Source organism: Camelus bactrianus, chromosome X (assembly GCF_048773025.1).
Source record: "Camelus bactrianus isolate YW-2024 breed Bactrian camel chromosome X, ASM4877302v1, whole genome shotgun sequence".
NCBI lineage: Eukaryota > Metazoa > Chordata > Mammalia > Artiodactyla > Camelidae > Camelus > Camelus bactrianus.
The window spans coordinates 22,324,320-22,346,435 of record NC_133575.1 but is presented as its reverse complement, the minus strand read 5'-3'; the positions used below and the strand labels follow the sequence as shown (position 1 = coordinate 22,346,435).

Below are 22,116 nucleotides of genomic sequence, written 5' to 3'. Positions count from 1 at the left end.
AAACTCTCTTTCATTAATGAGCTATATAAACAGTTGTATACTAAATAAAATTGCACAAATTTAAAACCTTGTCGAGGGATTGCCAAGATGGAAAAGTAGAAGGATGCATAGCTCATCCTCTCCCACGAATACACCAAAAATTACACCTACAGACCAAACAATTCATGCAGAATACCTATTGGAATTTGGCAGAATATCTCTTACTTCGGAAACACAAGAAAATTGCTCACAAAAATGAGTAGGAAAAAAAAAAAAAAGAAGAAGGAAATTGGAGCAGGACCTGTCCTGCAGGAAAGTGGGCAGCAAAGGAGGAAAAGTGCCCTCACTCTGCAACGCCCCCTCTCCAGCAGGGAGGTCAGCGAGGACAGGAAGGGAGCTTCAGAGGCTTAGCAGAAAAAGCAACAGCCACATGACAGACAGAACTGAGAGAAACCAGAAAAGAGGGTCCCTGCGATCCCTTGCCCAACATGTGAGTCAGCAGGAGCAGGCTAGGACTGGCTGCTGGAGCTCAGGGTTCCATGGACGAGTCCATGGAGAGGATGGGGGTTGACAAAGTTCAAAATGGCAATAAACACATCTATCAATAATTACTATAAATGTAAAGGGACTAATTGACTAAATGCTCCAATAAAAAGACATAGAGTTGCAGATTGGATAATAAAACAAAAGCCTACAATAAGCTGCCTACAAGACACCCACTTTAGAGTAAAGGGCACACATAGATTGAAAGTGAGAGGATGGAAAAAGACATTTCATACTAATGGAAATGAAAAGAAAGTGGGAATAGTAAAACACATCACACAAAATAAACGTTAAGACAAAAGCCATAAAGAAAGATAAAGGACACTATATAATGAAAAAAGGAATATAAGAAGAGGATATTATACTCATTACCATATATGCATTCAATATAGAAGCACCTAAATATATAAAACAAATACTAACAAAAATAAAAGGAGAAATTGATGGAAACACAATAATATTAGACTTTAACACCCCACTAACATCATTGGACAGACCTTCCAGACAAAATAATCAATAAGGTAATGGATATACTACCTGACAGAATGAAACAGTTGGACTTGGTTAATATTTTTAGGACATTACATCTCCAAAAAACACAATACACATTCTTTTCAAGTGTGCATAGAACATTCTCTAGGATAGACCACATGCCAGTGGTCTCAATAAATTTAAGAGGATAGAAATTATTTCTAGCATCTTTTCTGACCACAATGCCATGAAACTAGAAATCAACCACAGAAAAGCAAATGAGAAAAAAAAAAAATGACTGCACAGAGACTAAACAACATGCTTCTAAAAAACCAATGGGCCAATGATGAAATCAAGAGAAGTTAAAAAATACCTCGAGACAAGTGACAATGAAAACACAACCACACAAAATCTATGGGACACAGCTGTCCTAAGAGGGAAGTTCATAACAATACAGGCCTTCCTCAAAAAACAAAACAATCTCAAATAAACAACCTAACTTACCAACTAAAAGAATTAGAAAAAGAAGAACAAACAAAACCTAAATTGAGCAGAAGGAAAGAAATAATAAGGATCAGGGAGGAAATAAATAAAATAAAGATTTAAAAAATTGAAAAAAATAAATCAAACCAAGAGCTGGTTTTTTGAAAGAGTAAACAAAATCAACAAACCTCTGGCCAGGCTCATCAAGAAGAAAAGAGAAAGGATATAAACAAACAAAATAAGAAATAAAAATGGAGAAATTACAACCAACAAAACCAAAATACAAAAAACCATAAGAGAAAGCTATGAACAACTATATGGAAATAAATGGGACAAACTAGAAGAAATAGACAAGTTTCTAGAAACATACAGTCCACCAAAACTGAATCAAGAAGAAATAGATAATTTGAACAGATTGATCACTAGAAATGAAATAGAATCAGCAATTTAAAAAAAAGCTTCCCTACAAACAAAAGTTCAGGACCAAATGGCGTCACTGGGGAATTCTATCAAACATACAAAGAAGAACTCACACCAGTCCTTCTCAAACTATTCCAAAAGACTGAACAGGAGGGAATACTCCCAAACTCATTCCACAAAGCCACCACCATCACCCTGATACCAAAGCCAGACAAAGACACTACCAAAAAAGAAAGCTATAGGCCAATATTGGCGATGAACATAGACGCAAAAATCCTCCACAAAATATTAGCAAACAGAATCCAACAACACATAAAAAAAGATCATACACTATGATCAATTTGGATTCATCCCAGGGACACAAGGATGGTTCAACATATGCAAGTCAACCAATGTGATACACCACAGCAACAAGAGAATGGACAAAACCAAATGATCATCACAACAGATACAGAAAAAGCATTTGATAAAATTCAACACCCATTTACAATAAAAACTCTTACTAAAGTAGGTATAGAGGGAACATATCTCAACATAATAAAAGCTACTTATGACAAACTTACAGCGAGTATAATACTCAACAGTGAAGAGCTGAAAGCCTTCCCCCTAAAATCTGGAATAAGACAAGGATGCCCACTCTCACCACTTCTGTTCAACATAGTATTGGAAGTCCTAGCCATAGAAATCAGGCAAGAAAAAGGAATAAAAGGGATCCAAATTGGAAGAGAAGAGGCAAAACTGTCACTATATACAGGTGACATGATACCATATATAAAAAACCCTAAAGGCTCCACATAAAAACTACCAGAGCTGTTAAAAGAATTAGGCAAGGTAGCAAGATACAAGATTAACATACAGAAATCAGTGGCATTTCTTTACATTAACAATAAATTAGCAGGAAAAGAAAGTAAAGAAAAATCCCTTTTAAAATTGCATCCAGGGGGAGGATATAGCTCAAGGGGTAGAGCACATGCTTAGCATCCACGAGGTCCTGGGTTCAATCCCCAGTATCTCCTCTAAAAATAAATGAATAAGTAAACCTAATTATGCCCCCCCAAATAAAATTTATAATCACATCCAAAGCAATAAAATACTTAGGAATAAATCTGACTACAGAGTTGAAAGACTTACATGCAGAGAATTACAAAACATTGATTAAGGAAATTAAAAATAACTTGAAGAAATGGAAAGATATCCCATCCTCTTCAACTGGAAGAATAACGTCAAAATGGCCATCTACAGATTTAATGCCATCCCTATCAAATTACCCAGGACATTTTTCACAGAACTAGAACATACAAATCCTTAAATTTATATGGAATCACAAAAGACCCAGAATTGCCAAAGCAATACTGAAGAAAAAGAATGAAGCTGGAAGAATAACCTTACAGACTTCAGGCGATACTACAGAGCTACAGTAAAAAACAAAAACAAAAACAACAGTGTGCTATTGGCACAAAAACAGACACATGGATCAATGGAACAGAATAGAGAGCCCAGAAATAAATCCACAGACTTATGGTCAATTAATCTTCGACAAAGGAGGCAAGAATATAAAATGGAGAAAAGAGTCTCTCTACAGCAAGTGCTGGTGGGAAAACTGGACAGCAGCATGTAAATCAATGAATTTAGAATACTCCTTCACACTATATACAAAAATAAACTCAAAATGGCTTAAAGACTTAAACATAAGATAAGACACTATAAAACTCTTGGAAGAAAAAATAGGTAAGACATTTTCTGACATAAATCTCAGCAATGTTCTCCTAGGGCAGTCTACCCAGGCAATAGAAATAAAAGCAAAAATAAACAAATGAGACCTAATCAAACTTACAAGCTTTTGCATAGCAAAGGAAACCATAAGCAAAACAAAATGACAACCTACATAATGGGAGAAAATATTTGCAAATGATGTGACTGACAAAGGTTTAATTTCCAGAATATATAAACAGCTCATACAACTTAATAACAAAATAGCAAACAACCCAATTCATAAATGGGCAGAAGACCTAAACAAGCAATTCTCCAGTGAAGACATACATATGGCCAATAGGCAAGTGAAAAAATGCTCAATATCGCTAATTATCAGAAAAATGCAAATCAAAACTACAATGAGGTATCACCTCACACCCATCAGAATGGCTATCATTCAAAAGTCCACAAATGCTAAATGGTGAAGAGGGTGTGGAGAAAAGAGAACCCTCCTACACTGCTGGTGGGAATGTAGTTTGGTGCAGCCATATGGAAAACAGTATGGAGATTCCTCAAAAGGCTAAAAATACTCACCACATGGTCCAGCAATCCCATCCCTGGCATACATCTGGCAGGAATTTAAATTTGAAAAGACCCAATGTTCATAGCAGCACTGTATACAATAGCCAAGATGCGGAAACAACCTAAATGTCCCGTGACAGATCACTGGATAAAGAAGCTTTGGTATATTTATACAATGGAATACTATTCAGCTATAAAAAAGAATAAAATAATGCCATTTGCAGCAATATGAATGGACCTGGAGATCATCATTCCCAGTGAAGTAAGCCAGAAAGAGAAGGGAAAATACCCAATGATATCACTCATATGTGTAATCTAAAAAAGGAAAAAAGAATACACTAATTAACTTATCTACAAAACAGAAGCAGACTCAGAGAGATAGTAAACAATCTTATGGTTACTGGGGAGAAAAGGGGTGGGAAAGGATAAATTGGGACTTTGAGATTTGAAAATATTAACTACTATATATAAAATAGATAAACAACAAGTTTCTTCTGTATAGCACAGGGAACTATATTCAATATCTTGTAGTAACCTATAAGGAAAAAGAAAATTAAAATGAATATATGTATGTATATGTATGACTGGGACATTGTGCTGTACACCAGAAACTGACACACTGTAAACTGACTATACTTCAATAGAAAATAAAAAAATAAAACCTTATCTGTAACTTGACAGAATTATGAAAATCACTAGAATTTTTTTCTAACCCCATATACTTTGGAGACATTTTCCAAGACATGCACTTACCAAAACATTGACCCAATAATCCCTTTCTATATCCTACTCATAATTCAGAAAATTTTACTGCATGATTTGCAACTTTAGTGGTGCTATGCAGACCAATCCAATTAGTAGAGGTACTAATTATACACAGAAAGTATTTTTTTAAAAACCATGTACTTTCACGTAAAAGGCCTTTCTAATTTAAAAATATCTCAAAAGAACTGTTGCTTTACATTATACACTAAAATTTTGAAAAACCAGATCTGAAGGAAAAGAAGTAACATGAAAAATGAACAATATAACAAAATTCAGAAATACTCTAGTTCTTAAAGAATTTTTTAAAAGGTTGTATCCTTATTCACGTGGTGTATCACTTAATTCACTCTCTAAAACTTTGCATGTTTTCCTTCTTTCTTCCATTGTAACTCAGTATTGAGTATCACTCCCCATGTTTCAGCTAGAAACTACAGGTTAGAAACAAAAAAAATCTGTCATTTGAACAGTATGAAAGAATTGAAGAGGTTTAAAACTGGCAAATTAAATTTTCTATGGAGCCTATTTGCTGCTTACTTTTGTTCCTATTTAATTGAAAATGTTGAATAGTAAATCTTTGAAAATATGATTCTACAGAAAAGTCAGATTTCCTAAAGTGATTTTTATTTATTATAGCTACATCTATAGATAGATCTACAGATGATTTCCTGAAAGACATGTAGTTCATACGTTACTACCACAGTGTTTAAGAGGATTCACTTAAAAAAAAAAAAAAAAAAGAGGATCCACTACACCATCATTTATCCTTCTTACATGAAACAGGGGAAAAAAATCTTATATGGAATACCTTTATGCCACGAACATCTGACCTCAGGGGTAACCTTGTAAAGACAACATGTGTATTGAAAGACATGAATTAAGTAAGTTAAACAGATTAGCAGGCCATAACAAGTAAGTTGCTCATGTTTCTTATTTTCTTAAATATACGTTAAAATTAAAATACAGATATGTAAATGTTTAATTCTTTCAATTAGGAAAATGATTTTCTTTTATCCTCAACTCAAGACCAGGAATACCAAATTTTTCAGTTAAAATGGCTAGAAGGGTCAAACAAGTTACACGAATGAGTCAAATAGGTGACATTTAATATGGAGTTATAGGGACAAGGGCACAGTGGAAACCCTTTTTTCATCCTCGTTATGGTTATTAGTGAAATTGTGAAAGTCTATAAATCGGCAAAAAGTGTACTGGCTATGCACTCTTTTGGTTTCTATTTGCCTTTCAGTATCTTTGAGATATCTGACAACTCTAAGTTGTAGAAAACTGATTACAATGTAAATGATTCCTGTCCACAGAAATATAAACAGTGCCTCCTGGAGATGCAATTGATTATTGCCCTGTGGATAATGAGCAGTTTTGCATCTATTTCTAAATTCATTTCAGAATTTCTAATTGGCTTTATATAGATTTTGTTTTGTCTTGTTTATTTTTTTAACTAGTTATAACATCTTACTGGTTTCCTCATTAATTAATGAGCTAAATAAAACCTTTGACCCATTTTCTTTTTACATTCATGACAGTTATTATTTTACTTCTGTTAAAAATTAATTTTAATTGAATCTATATAACAGTGGACAAATAAATCACATTAGGAAAATTCCACATAAGAGTTCTGAAAAGGTTTATTAACATGTTACCGGTATATAATACTATACTATACCAAATAATTTACAAAAATGGTATTTTGTGTCATTTATCTGCCATTCAGGTCAAATGTGAATGACAAAATAATGTATGTTTTATGATCAATTATGAAAAGCTAGATCAAAAAGTGTATGTTTGTTTAGTAAGCAATACAAGAATTTAAAAGCATGTTTACGAAAGGAAGAGGTTGGTCAAAATAATCTCAAAAAGACTTCGTAATATAAATATTCTGGAATTCTTTAATATTGTCCCTTGCATGGTTTATGAAACAGCACCAGAAGATAAACAGTCTGTGCCCTTTCCCCTTCAGAAAAAGATAGTCAAGGTTAAGGATCTGCATTACCTCAACAAGCAATAAACTTAGCTTTGCTTTAGCAACAGCTTACTTAGGTAGTATTTTCCAGAAGCCATAATTCAACACTTTTCAAATGTAAAGGTTCTAAAGTTCTTTGCCTTAGTATTAATCAAATCTCTTGCTGCAGAATAATTTAATTAATTGAAAATAATTTTATAAACATTGTTGATTGATCTTATATATATTTCTCTATGATTGTTTTCTGGGATGACAAATACTCCTACTTCTGGATGACATTTTTTGACTTTTTCAATTACCTATTTGTTTATATTTTCAGTTTACCCTCCAAATTTCAAATCTAGCTTCCTCAGTATTGCATTTCCTGGGTTATTCAAATCATTTGCAAGAAAATACTACATACCTTTATTTTATATATTAAAAAGCTCTAAGACACATAAAAGTGTTAAAAGTCACCATCTGATATCCATTTGGTTTCCAAAGAACACTATCAAATTTAATTTAATTATATGTCTTAAGTACAAATAATGAAATATTTGTTATAGCATTTATTTTAAATGAGCAAAAGTTTTGGATTAAATTTTAGAATAAATTTTATACACTAAAATATACACAAAATCATTATTTTTAAAAGATGCCTTCAAAAATTTTCCTTTTTAATTTATTAAACTCAAGTGTAAATAGTCCAAAAGAATTTAAGATAAAAAGTTTCTACTAGAGAAACATAGTAAAAACTCTTTGAAGGCAGGTCTGTTTTTTCTGACATTAGCAGTATCTCCAAGTCTCATTCCTTAGATCAGCGCTGTCCAATATGCAGCCACATGTGAGTATTTAAATTAAAAATAAATTCAATCCATTTTCTCTATGGCAAAAGCCACATGTCAATGGCTTTATGACTAAACCTAATTAGTGATTACCCTATTAGTACAGACAGAAAATAGTTTCATCATTGCAAAAAGTTCTACTGAAGAGATCACCCTATATTATTACTATTCAACTTGAGCAAAATCAAACAAGTCAATATATTCACTATAAATATCTGTTTATGCAGTACTACATTTATTCAAAAAGAAAGGGTGCGTTGAATAAGGTTATGTAAGGAAATAATTTTCAGTAAAACTTAAAACCGTGACTCATCCACATACAGAAACGAATACATGTTTAAGATCTTATTTCTACTCATTCATTGAGGGAAACTGGAACAGGTTATAACCAGTTTACAGGACTCTTTCTATAAACATTTTCTTGGTGGTTACCATGGGGACTACATAAAACATAATAAAGTTGTAATAATCCATTTGAAACCATTAAAAACTGATAACAACTTAACTTGAATCACTTACAAAAACTAGTCCTAGATCTTAAACGTTCTCATCACAAAAAAGAAACGTTAATTTAAAAAAAAGCAAGAAATGTTATTACGTGAAGGGATGAAGGTGTTACCTAACACTATGGTAGTAATCATTTTGTGATACATAAATGTATCAAATCAACAAGCTTAAATTTACACAATATTACATGTCATGTATATCTCAATAAAGCAGAAAAAAACTCTACCTCTTTACATTTCTGTCCTTCATTTTATGTTATTGATGTCACAAAATACATCTTTTTATATTGTGTATCTATTAACATATAGTTATTTTTAGTGTTTCTTTTAAATTCTATACCATAATTAAAAGTAATTTATGCACCAACATTACAATGTTACAGTATTCTATCTTTATCTATATGTTTACTGTCACCAGAGAATTTTATATTTTCACACGGTTTGTTGTTTCTGTCTCGCACCCTTTTCTTACAACTTGAAGAACGCTCTACAGCATTTTTTATAGGGCTTGTCTAGTGATGATGAACTCAACTCCTCCAGTTTTTGAGTATCTGATAATGTCTTAATTTTTCCTTCATTTTTGAATGACACTTTTGCCGACGGTTTTGTTCCTGTTTAGCAGTTGTTTTTTTCTTTCAGCACCAAGAATATATCACTCCATTTCCTTCTGGCCAGCAAGGTTTCAGCTGAGAAATCAGGGATATCTTTATAAAGCTCCCTTGTATATGATGAGTTACTTTTGCTGCTTTCAGGATTCTGTCTGTGACTTTTAACAATTAGATTACAATGTGTCTTAGTGTGGATCTCTGTAAATTTATTATAGTTGGAGTTTGTTGACCTTCTTGAATTTGTATGTCCATTTCATTCCTCAAATTTGGGAAGTTTTTGACCATTACTTCTTCATATCCGCTCTATTACCCTTTATCTCTTTCTTCTCCTTCTGTCATAATTCTATTCATTTGATGGTGTCCAATAACTATGTTAGATTCTCTTCACTTTCCTTCATTTTTTCTCCTCTGACTCAATATTTTTAAATGACCTATCTTTAAGTTTACTGATTTTTCTTCTTCTGCATGGTCAAATTTTTTGTTGAATGTCTCTTGTGAACTTTTTCAATTTAATTACTGTTACTTCAACTCCAGAATTTCTATTTGGTTCTTTTTTATAGTTTCTATCTCTTGCTGATAATTTTCATTTTGTTTATATACCATTTTCTTGATTTCATTTACCATTGTCTGTTTTCTGTCTCAGCAAATTAGGTAATTTTAAGACGATCATTTTGAAATCTTTCTCAGGTAATTCATAAATCTCTTTCTTTACAGTTGGTTCCTGGAGATTAATTTTGTTTCTTTGACTGGGTCATGATTCACTGTTTCTTTAAATGCCCTGTGACCCTTTGTTGATACTTCAGCATATGAAAAAATAGCCACCTTTCCCAGTCTTTTATGGACTAACTTCATACAGGTGAAGACCTTCACCAAGCAGCTTGGTAAAAATTCTGGGGAGCACTCAAACTTTCTCTGAGGATTCAGCTTCTTTGGGGTAATATGTGAAGTTTCCCAGTTAAAGAGCTTCCCCTATCTTTACTTGGGAGCCTGTAATCTCTTCCTCCTTCTGGTGTCTTTCTGCAGTATTGCAGTCTCTCTAGTGATGTAACAAGCCACAGTGCTTACCTTTCTTTTTTTTTTTTAACTTACAGATTTATTTTTAATCATACACTTTTTAATGGAGGTAATATTGATTTATAACATTTAAATTTAATGTATACAACATTACATTTTGACTTCTATTTACACTATAGTGTATTCACTACCAAAAGTTTAGCTTCCATCTATCAACATACAGTTAGTTGACTCCCTTCAACCACTTCACCCTACCCTTACTCCTATTACTCTCTGGTAACCACTACTCTGTTTTATCTATGTGTTTATTTTATTTGGTTTGGTTTGTCCATTTATTTACTTTTTATTTCATGTATGTGTGAAATCATACATTATTTGTCTTTCTCTATTTGACTTATTTCACTTAGCATAATACTTTCACAATCCATAAATGTTGTCACAAATGGCAAGATTTCATTCTTTTTATGGCTGAGTAGTATTCCACTGTATATATATACCACATCCTCTTTATCCATTCATCCACTGATGAGCACTTAAGCTGTTTCCAGGTCTTGGCTATTATAAATAATGCTGCAGTGAACACAGGGGTGCATATATCTGTTCAAATTAACATTTTCATATTCTTTGGCTAAATATCTAGAAGTAGAATAGCTGGATTATATATTAGTCCCATGCTGAATTTTTTGAGATATTTCCAAACTGTTTTCCATAGCAGCTGGACCAATTTACATTCTCACCAGCAGTGTATAAGGGTTCCCATTTCTCCACATCCTCACCAAAACTTGTTATTTCTTGCCTTTTTTGATAACAGCCATTCTAATGGATGTGAGGTGATATTTCTTTGTACTTTTTATTTGCATTTCCCTAATAATTAGTGATGTTGAACATCTTTTCATGTGTCTATTGGCAATATGCATCTCTTCTTTAGGAAAATGTCTATTCAGATTTTCTACCCATTTTTTAATCAGACTGTTTGGTTTTCTATTGTTGAGTTGCATGAGTTCTTTATATATTTTGGATATTAACCCCTTCTCAAATATATCATTTGCAAATATCATGTCCCATTCAGTAGGCTGACTTTTGTTGATGGTTTCCTTTGTTTTAGTCCCATTTCTTTATTTCTGCTTTTGTTTTCCTTGCCTGAGGAGACATAACCAGAATGATATTGCTAACACCAAAGCCAAAGAATGTATTGCCTGTTTTCTTCTAAGAAATTTATAGTTTCAAGTATTATATTCAAGTCTTTAATCCATTTTGAGTTGATTTTTGTGTATGGTGTAAGATGATATTCTAGTTTCATTCTTTTGCATGTGGCTGTACAGTTTTTCCAACACCATTTATCGAAGAGACTATCCTTTTTCCATTGTATGACCTTTGCTCCTTTGTCATAAATTAATCATCCATATGTATGTGGATTTATTTCTAGGCTTTCAGTTCTGTTTCATTGATCTGGGTATCTTTTTCTGCCAACACCATGCCCTCTTGATTACTACAGTTGTGTAGTATAGTTTGCAATCAAGAAGTATGATACCTCCATCTTTGTTCTTTTTTCTCAGGATTGCTTTGGCTATTCAGGGTCTTTAGTGGTTCCATACAAATTTTAGAATTTTTTTCTATTACTGTGAAAAAGGTCGTTATGATTTTGTTAGAGTCTGCATTGAATCTGCAGATTAATTTAAGTAATATGGACATTTTAACAATGTTAATTCTTCCAATCCATGAGCATGGAATATCTCTTCATTTCTTTATGTCTTCTTCAATTTCTTTCAGCAATGTCTGATAATTTTAAGTGTATAGGTTTTTCAACCTCCTTGATTAAATTTATCCCTGGATATTTTATACTTTTTATTGTGATTATAAATGGGATTGTTTTCTTAATTTCTCTTCCTGTTAGTTCATTGATAGTGTATAGAATTGCAACTGATTTTTGTATATTTAACTTATACCCTTCAACTTTACTGTATTTGTTTATTGTTTCTAATGATTTTTAGTGAAATCTTTAGGGTTTGCTGTATATAAAATCATGTCATCCACAAATAGCAAAAGTTTAATGTCTTCCTTTCCCATTCAGATTTATTCAAGAGATGAAAAAATGGTTCAGCACCCACAAATCAAAGTGATACACCACATTAATACAAAGATAAAAATCATATGTCATTTTAATAGATGAGGAAAAAGCATCTGACAAGACTCAATATCTATTTAATTTGTTATCAATTTAATTTAATTGATAAAAAAAAGCCTTAATAAAATGGGTATAGAGGGAACACACCTTAACATAATAAAGGCCATATATGACAAACATGCAGATAACGTCATACTCAATGTTGAAAAACTGAAAGCTACTCAAGATCAAAAACAAGACAAGAATGCCTACACTTGTCGCTCTTATTCAACATAGTATTAGAAGTCTTAGCCAGAATAATTTGTCAAGAAGAAGAAATAAAAGGCAACCAAACTGGAACGAAAGAAGGTGCTCATCTTTCTTTTCAGCAGCCTACAACCTGGGGTTAAAATTTCTGTTCCTAAAGCACTCCAAATTAAGTGAGACAAAAACAAGTCCCTCATCCAGTCAAAAAGCCAGAATACTGAATGCATGTTCTACTCTTCTTTATCCTTCCTGAGGCAGCAGCCAGGGGTTGTCAGTTTTCTCCCTATCATGATGCACTGTGTCAGAGTAGAACAGGCTAAGGCATAGAACATGCCATGAATTTTCCTATCCACTTTGATGCAGCTTTTACTGGTTCTTTTCACACCTGGGATGCAGAAAGCTTGTAACTGGTTTTTAAAGTTCTCACAAAGTCAATTCTGTCCATATATATATTGTTGTTAAGTCAGTGTCTCTATAGAGGAATGATGGCCTACGGCTTCCTATTCCACTGTCTTCCTGGATTTTTAACAATTTCAAATGTTAAGTAGAAGTAATGCTAACTACTCAGTCAGTAAATCTCACACATTTAGGATGAATACACCCATGCAGAATAAACAATGTACTCTCATACTTAATGCTGATAACTCAGAGAAAAAGCAAATTTTGTTAGTGGTACACTAAACTAGTCTCACATGCCAAAGATTTATCTAAATTATGTGAACTTAAAATCTTATAATATTTCAAGTTCGTTTCTGTAAACATTTTTTAGCAAACTGAAAGCGTTAAAAGTTCAATTTCTTGTTTATCTCTAAGCCAATTAGAATAAAGCTCTTTTAAGAGATTTTGCAGCCTAATTTGGAGATACCATCCAACGATAAGGAACTATTACACATTCACACAATGAGAGGTAATGGCCTTTCAGAATTATAGACATATGAACATATGGATACCCAAAGAAAGTTTATAACTTCAACACTAAAATTTCAGCCATGGGTAAAGCATAAATAGAAATATAAAATTCATCAGTCTAGATATCCATGTTCTGGTGGGCAAGAAATTCATAACTGATATGAGCTCAAATTAGACAAATAAGACAAATAGAAAAGCCTTAACAAGCCAGATTCTCTGTCATCTTGCTCCCAGCACAGATAAGACCTCTATAAACAATTAATGCATTTACATAGCTCATCAAATGATAATATTGAACTCAAGTTTCCAATCAGTGTTGCCAGTAATGGGTAATAACTTCACTAAATGGTCAGATCAAAAAACAAAATTACCAACCTTTCCTGCCAGCAATGGGAAATAACTTACTGGCCAAAAATAAACCACAACACCAAATTGGTAGAGCAGAAAATAAAGAAGAGAAAAACAGAGTCAACAACAGAGAGCCAACAAATTTCTACTGCTGCTAAGAATTCACCTTTGAGATCCAAGAAAAGGAAAAGTCTAGATTTAAACTGCTCACAAGGTGCCTTTCTCTGGTGAGAAGTTTACCTGGCTCTGGTAGGTGAAACCACTAGACATCTTGTTGGAAGACCTCCAAAACTTTTAAAAGATAATTTTTAGAAAAAGGTAATATAATCACTCAGATAGATACGAAAATGAACACATTAAAATTTTTATTTTTACTCATTAAATGAGGAAACCAAACAGATGTCATAACTAGTTCAAAGAAAAAAATCTAAAAAAGCAGATATTTCTATGGTGTAAATGAACTGCAAATGGAGGCAAAACTAGTTTATTTCCAACTGGGAGAGAAGTCAAGGGAAACTCCCTGGAACAAGACAGAATTTACTTAGACTTGTACAATAGCTCAAAGGCAATGGAAGTCCAGAAGCACGTGCTATTTGTGACAATGCATACTTTTCCACTGAAACACACATTTCACACATAAAGTTTATTTGCAGACAAAATAAAATAGGAAAAACCTACAATATAGAAATTATGGTTTATGTGGGAAGCAGTGTCAAGAGTCACTGAATGGTGAGACTAAGATTAATTCTGGCCCCTGGAGCTCATACTCAATTTAAAGAATTTTTGACATTTTGCATTTACTTGCTTTTAGATTTTCAAAGCACTGGTAAAAATACTCATCTTCTTTCGTTAGGTAGCTATTCCTCAGTCCAGTATGAGAAAAGTTTCAACAATTAGGGCTATTCAAAAATGGCATGTTGGCCCCTGGAGTGAGATTCCCAACACTAGAGATATTCAAACAATGCTTGAATGACTGGTTCATTCTTAAAAGGGAATTCCTGCACTGTGTATGAGGCTGGATTCCATGACCTTTAAGTTCTCTCACAATTCTAAACTCTATGGCTAGATGCTAAATAGATATCACATATCACTCTCCTTAAAAACAACTGAGCTTAATATTCTAGTCACATTTTAATTTTCACATCATTTTTAATGAAAACCGTTCAAAGACATACATTGTCAAAAAACATAACCTGTAGGTTCTGGATACAATATGCCCATTTGTATATAAATTGAATAATTATAAATCCCACTATAAATGTCTGTTAGCAGACTGCAGAGAGAACTTTCTCAGCATGATCTCACAGCATGGTCCAAAGGAGAAGAACAGAGCCTGTCATAATGTTTAAAATCAAGAGAATCAGAGAAGTTCACTTGGGAAGTGAATTTCTCCACAGTCATGCTTCTGTAAAGATTTCAGCCTTAAGGTCCTGTTCATTTGTGTGTCCCTCGCACTCAACCTCTGTATTTCAGAACACAAAACAATACACATGTTTAAGACTGTATAGAGCATTTTTCTTTGTTTCAATTTTTCCCCTTTTTTTCCCTACAGTGTTAAGTCCAATTGTATTATTGAAGATTGAGTGTCTTTTTCTTGAATATGTATTCCACAGCCTATAAGCTCTACTTGTAGAGTAAGGAAACCCAAGTGTGAACTCCAGATCAAACACTAAATCTCTGTGACACACTGGGCCTCTCTAAGCCTCCATTTCCATGCCTGAAAAATTGATAATAATTCATACCACAAATGGTTGACGTAAACTTAGCATGTAAAAAGCTCAGATGCAGTTCTGATTAATCATTAATCATCATTAAATGAAACCTATTATTTTATGAGAATCAGCTTAATTCTTAATTTATGTTGACAATGTTGAACTTTACCCAAGTATTTCAATCTGGGAAAAGAGTGATGGTTTAAAAAGTCACCCTCTTTTTGTTTGGGAGTTTTACTGCCTTCCCCACATTATTTAGACACGACTCACAGGTGTCTCACCTTGTTTATCTATGACAAAGCCAGACACAGACCCTTCAAATTACCATCCTTTTCCTTATAAATGATTACTTGAGCTGTGTGTACCCATTGACCAACCTGGATAAAATACTTACTCCCTTGGTTTGACCATCTTTTTTTTTTTTAATTGAAGTACAGCCAATTACAATGTGTCAATTTCTGGTGTACAGCACAATGTCCCAGTCATGAATATACATACATATATTCATTTTAATATTCTTTTTCATTAAATGTTATTATAAGATATTGAACATAGTTCCCTGTGCTATACAGAAGAAACTTTTTAAAATTTATTTTTATATATAGTGGCTAACATTTGTAAATCTCAAACTCCCAAATTTATCCCTTCCCATCCCCTTTACCTGGTAACTATAAAACTGTTTACTATGTGGTTTGACCATCTTAACTAAAACTTCTTTCCTTCTTCCAGGCTTTTGAACTTTGACACACTCTTAGCCTGAGACAGCATACAACCCCCCTACAAGGGTCCCTCCAGAGCACTGACTGACCTTAGGGAAAAACATTCCCTAATCAACTGTATAATCATGTCATCATGCCACCTTTTCATTTGTCTTTCCCACATCAGTTTATTTTTCCCCTAGACTTGTTCAGTCCTCCCTGTAAATATCCTTTCCTGCCTGACCATAGGAACACTTATAGATATCCTGGTTGGACTGTTCTCCCTACAAGAGTCTCTCTTGCAATTATCCTTTTGAATAAAGTCTCTCTTTATCTACATCCAAACTTGTTTTTATCTGACAATATCAGCATTATGTAGCTTACTATTTACCTCTATTAAGTGTTCCTCTACATAAATTGAAGACTATTTTAATACAAAGAGACGGATAAGCATAAGACTCATTTGACAGTCCTTCATAGCATGTATATTTTATCTACTACACTGAACTATGGACACCAGAATGATATTCAGTCTAATTCACTTTCAAAATGACATGCCTGCAACTAGTAGCCTTGAAAAGGATGAGGCAAATGGCCTTTTGAAAAAATTATTGCCACGTAGATTCCTTTAATTAGTGGCCTCACAGTTGGAGTTTCCATTGTTCTCTTTCTAGGAATCATTTTAACCCTAGTTTCCAAACATAAATTATAATTTGAAAAACATATTGCATGTTTTATTTCAGTGTTTTAATTTAGGAGATTAGAGCAGGTAAATCAAGTGTTAGTTACAACAGTTTTTCCATTATTTTGGTGAGTTATATATTTGAGTAACTATGATAATGGGATCTATATGCATTGACTATGACACTGTGTAGCGCAGTGAGAATGAACATAACCCCTACTCAAGTGATTTCTAAATCAGAATATGAAACATACAGAGATTGACAGGATTCTAAAACACTATGAATTATGCAATAATTTCAGTGTTTTTCACATAAGAAGTAAACGAGAAACACTGCAAACATAGATTCTGTTTTACTAAATGCATGGCTTTACTGTTAAGACTGGAAGAAGTTTAAAAAATGAGATTTGGATAACTATCTCAGAAAAAAAGTTCAAAATAAATAAGTTTTTCTTACTTAACACTCCAAGACAGCAGAATCACCGAGTGATATTAAAAACATGGATGCTTGGGCCTCACCCTACGTGCCTCCTTAATTAGAAATTCTGAAAGTAGGGGCCAGTAATTTATGTATTTTTAAACTGTGCCAGGGGATTTTTGTTGCACAGTAAGGACTAGGCAACACATAAGGCCACAAAGCATTCTTTGCCTCTGGCAATCAATGAAACTAGGTTACTATATTCTTTAGAGATACCTACATTTCTCTTGCCTTAAATGCAAGTCTCTCAGGAAAATAAACATGGTGCATAGCTGGTTTGCTCCCCACACTCAAAGTATCAAAAACGAATCACAACTGAAAAATAAAATCAGTTTCAGGCTTATGGAAGGACAGGCAGAATAGATAATAAAAAAATCTTGTAGAAAATCTTGATTTAATAGTTAGATTAGCTTTTATGTTGTCATTTTTTTCTAACAAGAATAAAATGAGCGCACATTTCATTCAATAAGAATTAAGTTAGGCGTGGATACACAAAAGGGCTGCAGCTTGCAGGTCATGTTGCTGCCAATACTCAATCCAGTTCTGACCAGAGAAGTATTATCCATGTTTGCAAAGCCACAGCTGCCAGTTTGGGGTGAGGGGAGGGAATCAGGTCAATGTGAGCTCAGAATCGGTGGCTCTAGGGCTACATCATGTTGTTTGCCAAGATGGGATGGCTAGACCTTTGCTTTGGCAATTCATTTGTTCCTCAGATGTGGTGAAGAGGTCTAATGCTCTTCTATGGCTGGTTCTTTCTCTCTTCTGGCCACAAGGGAGAATTCTACTTCTTGGCCACCTTGTCACTGGCACGATTATGAGAATTCTAGCTAAATAGTTGTCGGGAGTGTTGGAGGTCACTTCTGTACCACAGTGTTTAATTTAATTGAAAAATTTTCTAGCATTCACCTTCCTCCTGCCACAGTGACCAGCAGCATTCCACTTGTTGGAGTCTTTCTCAGGCCTGAGTCTGAGTGAGGATAACATGCAGCACAGCCCTGTCCTCATCCAGAAATGGACATGTGATCAGAGCCACCAACAAACACTTCTATGGTTGCTTAGTCCACTGATATTTGGGGTTTATTTGTTACTACAGTGTAACCTAGACTATGCTGACTGATACTCAAGTCAAGTAGATGGAAACCCATTACATAATGCAAAGTTATCAAGAGCCCCTGTATCCACTATTAAGTGTTCATCTTCACTCTTTTTAGAGGGCCAGGAAAGCTATTCTTTACCTATCTAGAGGCATTCTCTCTCCAAAACCTCAAAGTTAATACTAAAGAAAGGATCTGAAATTAATCATATATGTCTAATCATGAGTTGAAGCCAATGTGTTCTCTCTAGCCAGATATTACATTTTATACATTATTCATAATTTTAATCAACCCTATTCCTAAGAACTGCACGATTAGTGATTCTTAGAAATTGTCTTCTAGGTTGAATGAAATTCTTAACTGCTAAAAACCCACAATCATTAATCTATAGTAATATCATCATCTTCTTTCCCTGTGACTCCTTAATCATAGCATACACCCATCAATAAATTGTGAATTCCTCAGGCTTCCTTCTGATTACATGCTAAGAAATTTTGCTTGATGTTTGATATAGGAAAGACCTATATCTAGGTAACCTCAATTAAAACTGATTACTGTTCTGTATTCTCCCCATTTTTTCCCCTAGAGGTATGTGAAAGGCAAATTTAACACAAGCCAGCACATTCCTATTTACTGCTAATTCATGCCAACTTGGAAATTAAACCAAGAACATCTTAAATCTAAATGAAAGCATGAAATGAGAAAACACAAAGTACCACTTGTACTGCCAGCTTCCTTACAATAACACTATGTTCATTACAAGGATTCTGGTTCATTGAAAAATACTGGAGTAGGTGCAAACATTATTGAAAATGTGGCTTACATGCTGAACATGTGGTTCTCACATAGTCAATTTTGGCATAAAATAATTCAAGATAACCTTTGTGTATGTGATTATTAATCAGATAATCCATGTTTGAAAGTTTCTCTAACTTATTTGTGCATATGTGAAATACATATTTGAAACATAATAGCCATGAAAATTATAATTTATGGAGGTTATACACAGAGGTCTATGTTTCTAATTTCCTTTTATATTTTAAATATCAGGACTATGTGAATAAATATTATGGAGGGTACTTCAGACATAATGTTGTATTACTTTTTAATTAAAGACTTCATTTTAGAGCAGTTTTAGGTTCATAGCATAATTAAGAAGGTACAGATTTCCCATATAATCCCTGCTCCCACACATGCATAGCCTCCCTCATTATCAACATACCCCACCAGAGAAGCACATTTTTTACAACTGATGAATCTACATTACCACCTTATAACCACCCAAAGTTCATAGTTTACATTATGGGTCACTCTTGGTGTTGCACATTCTATGGGCTTGAACAAATGTTTAATGACATATATCCATCATTATAGTATACAGAGTAACTTCACTGCCCTAAAAAAAACCCTCTGTGCTCTGCCTGATCATCCCTCCTCTCCATCCAACCCTGGAAACCACTGATCTTTTTTTGTCTCCTTAGTTTTGCCTTTTTCAGAATGTCAGATTATTGAAGACATATACTATATAGTCATTTCATACCACTTCTTTCACATAGTGATAATCATTCAAGGTTCCTCCATGTCTTTTCATGGCTTGGTAACTCATTTCATTTTAGCACTGGATGACATTCCATGGTCTGGAGGTACCAATTTATTAACCCATTCACCTACTGAGGGATATTTTGGTTGCTTCCATGTTTTTGCAATTATAAATAAAGCTGCTCTAAATATCCAAGTGCAGATTTTTGTGTACATATAAGTTTTCAACTCCCTTGGGTAAATACCATGGGATGTGATTGCTGGATTGCATGGAGTATGTTTACTTCAATAAGAAACCACCAAACTGTCTTCCAAAGTAGCTGTAGCATTTTGCATTTCCATCAGCAATAAATGATTCCTATTGCTCCACATTCTCACCAGGACTTGGTGTTGTCCGCATTCCTGATTTTGGCCATTCTAACAAGTGTATAGTGGTATTTCACTGTTGTTTTAACTTGCATTACCCCATGACATATGACGTGGAGCAACCTTTCATATGCTTACTCACCATCTATATATCTTTCTCAGTTAGGTGTCTTTTCAGGTTTTTGGCTCATTTTTTAATTGAGTTGTTGGTTTTCTTGTTGTTGAGTTTTGAGTGTTCTTTACGTATTTTGGTAACAGTCCTTCATCAAATATGTTTTTCAAGTATTTTCTCTCAGTATGCGATTTGTCTTTTCATTTTCTTGACATTTTCTTTCACAGAGCAATTTTTTATTTTAATAAAACTCAGCTTATCAATTCTTTCTTTCATGGACCGTGTCTTTGGTGCTGTATCTACAAAGTCACCACCATAACCAAAATCATCTAGGTTTTCTCCTAGGTTATTTTCTAGGAGTTTTACAGAGTTTCTTGTTTTGGTTTATTAAATTTTTATTTTTGAGAAATAATATATGTGTATATCTAAAATGTGCAACATGATATCTTTTTTATTGAGTTATAGTCAGTTTACAATGTTGTGTCAATTTCTGGTGTACAGCACCATTTTTCAGTCATACATGAATATACATATATTCATTTTCATATTCTTTTTCGCCATGAGCTACTACAAGCTCTTGAATATATTTCCCTGTGCTATACGGTATAAACTTGCTTATCTATTCTATATATACCTGTCAGTACATGGTATCTTGATATATGTATACTCTTTGAAATAATTACCACATTCAAATTAATTAACATATACAGTATTTCACCAAGTTAACTTTTTTATGTATATGGTAAGAATACCTAAGATCTACTCTTTTAGCAAACTTCAAGTATACAATATATTAAAATTAACTATAGTCTTCATGTTGTACATTAGGTCTGCAAAACTAATTCAATGTATAACTGAAAGTTTGTACTCTTAGATGAATATTTCCCCTGATCCTCCACCCCTCAGCCTCTGGAAACCACCATTCTACTCACCACTACTATAAGTTTGACTTCTTTTTTACATTCCGCATATAAGTGAGATCACACTTTTCCCCCTGTATCCAGCTTATTTCACTTAGCATAATGTCTTCCAAGTTCATCCATGTTGTTGTAAATAGCAGGATCGCTTCCTTTTTAAAGACTTAATAATATTCCATTTTACTTATACACATAACACATTGTCTTTATCCATTTATCTGCTGAAGGATACTTAAGTTATTTTCATATCTTGGCCACTATGAATAATGTTGCAATGAACATGAGAAAGCAGATATCTACTTGAGATAATGATTTTATTTAAGAGTCTTAAGAGTTTTGTGTTTAATATTTATGTCTATGATATGTTTCAAATTAATTTTTAAGAATGGTATAAAGTCTGTGTCTAGATTCATTTTTTTGCATGTGGATGTCCATTTGTTAAAGAGACTATCTTTGCCCCATAATGCTATATTATTTTGAATATTTTTATTTCCATGTTAACCACAAAATCATCCACATTTCACCTAGGATGATACCTTAACTTGAAGGCGAATAAAAGTATTTTCAGGAAGGCAATGGCTTTGAATATGAAAATCTCAACCACTTATTGTCATGTGTTGACAAGCAGGAACTCTAAAATACACTACATATCTGCTGTGTCACTTGGCCCATTAATTCTTGAGCTCTTCTCCCTTAAATTTTCAGATATTGTGATTTTTTTCTCCGTATACTATATTACATGTTCTTTTTCCTTCTTCTTACAAGGTAGAGCAATAATTAAACAACTGAGAAGTAAAAATCCAAATGGGGTAGAAAGAAACCTATGGGCCAAATATATTCCAGTCTGCAGTCTTTAAATCTACTGCCCACACAATTTTAAGAAGATCATCTTCAATATTCTTCTTAATAATGGTATTAGACAACAATAAATGAGAGCAGAATCATGCTGCTAAGAACTATATCTGCATTATCTCATATCTTCATAGCACCACAGTAGACACTAATACTATCTTCATTTTGTTGATAAA

The 22,116-nt window shown here is 33.5% G+C and overlaps 1 protein-coding gene across 1 annotated transcript in view; it reads right to left on the bottom strand.

The window, feature by feature from the left end:
- IL1RAPL1 (interleukin 1 receptor accessory protein like 1) overlaps window positions 1-22,116 on the bottom strand; it is a 1,156,506-nt gene that overhangs the window by 883,365 nt on the left and 251,025 nt on the right. The window lies entirely within an intron of this gene.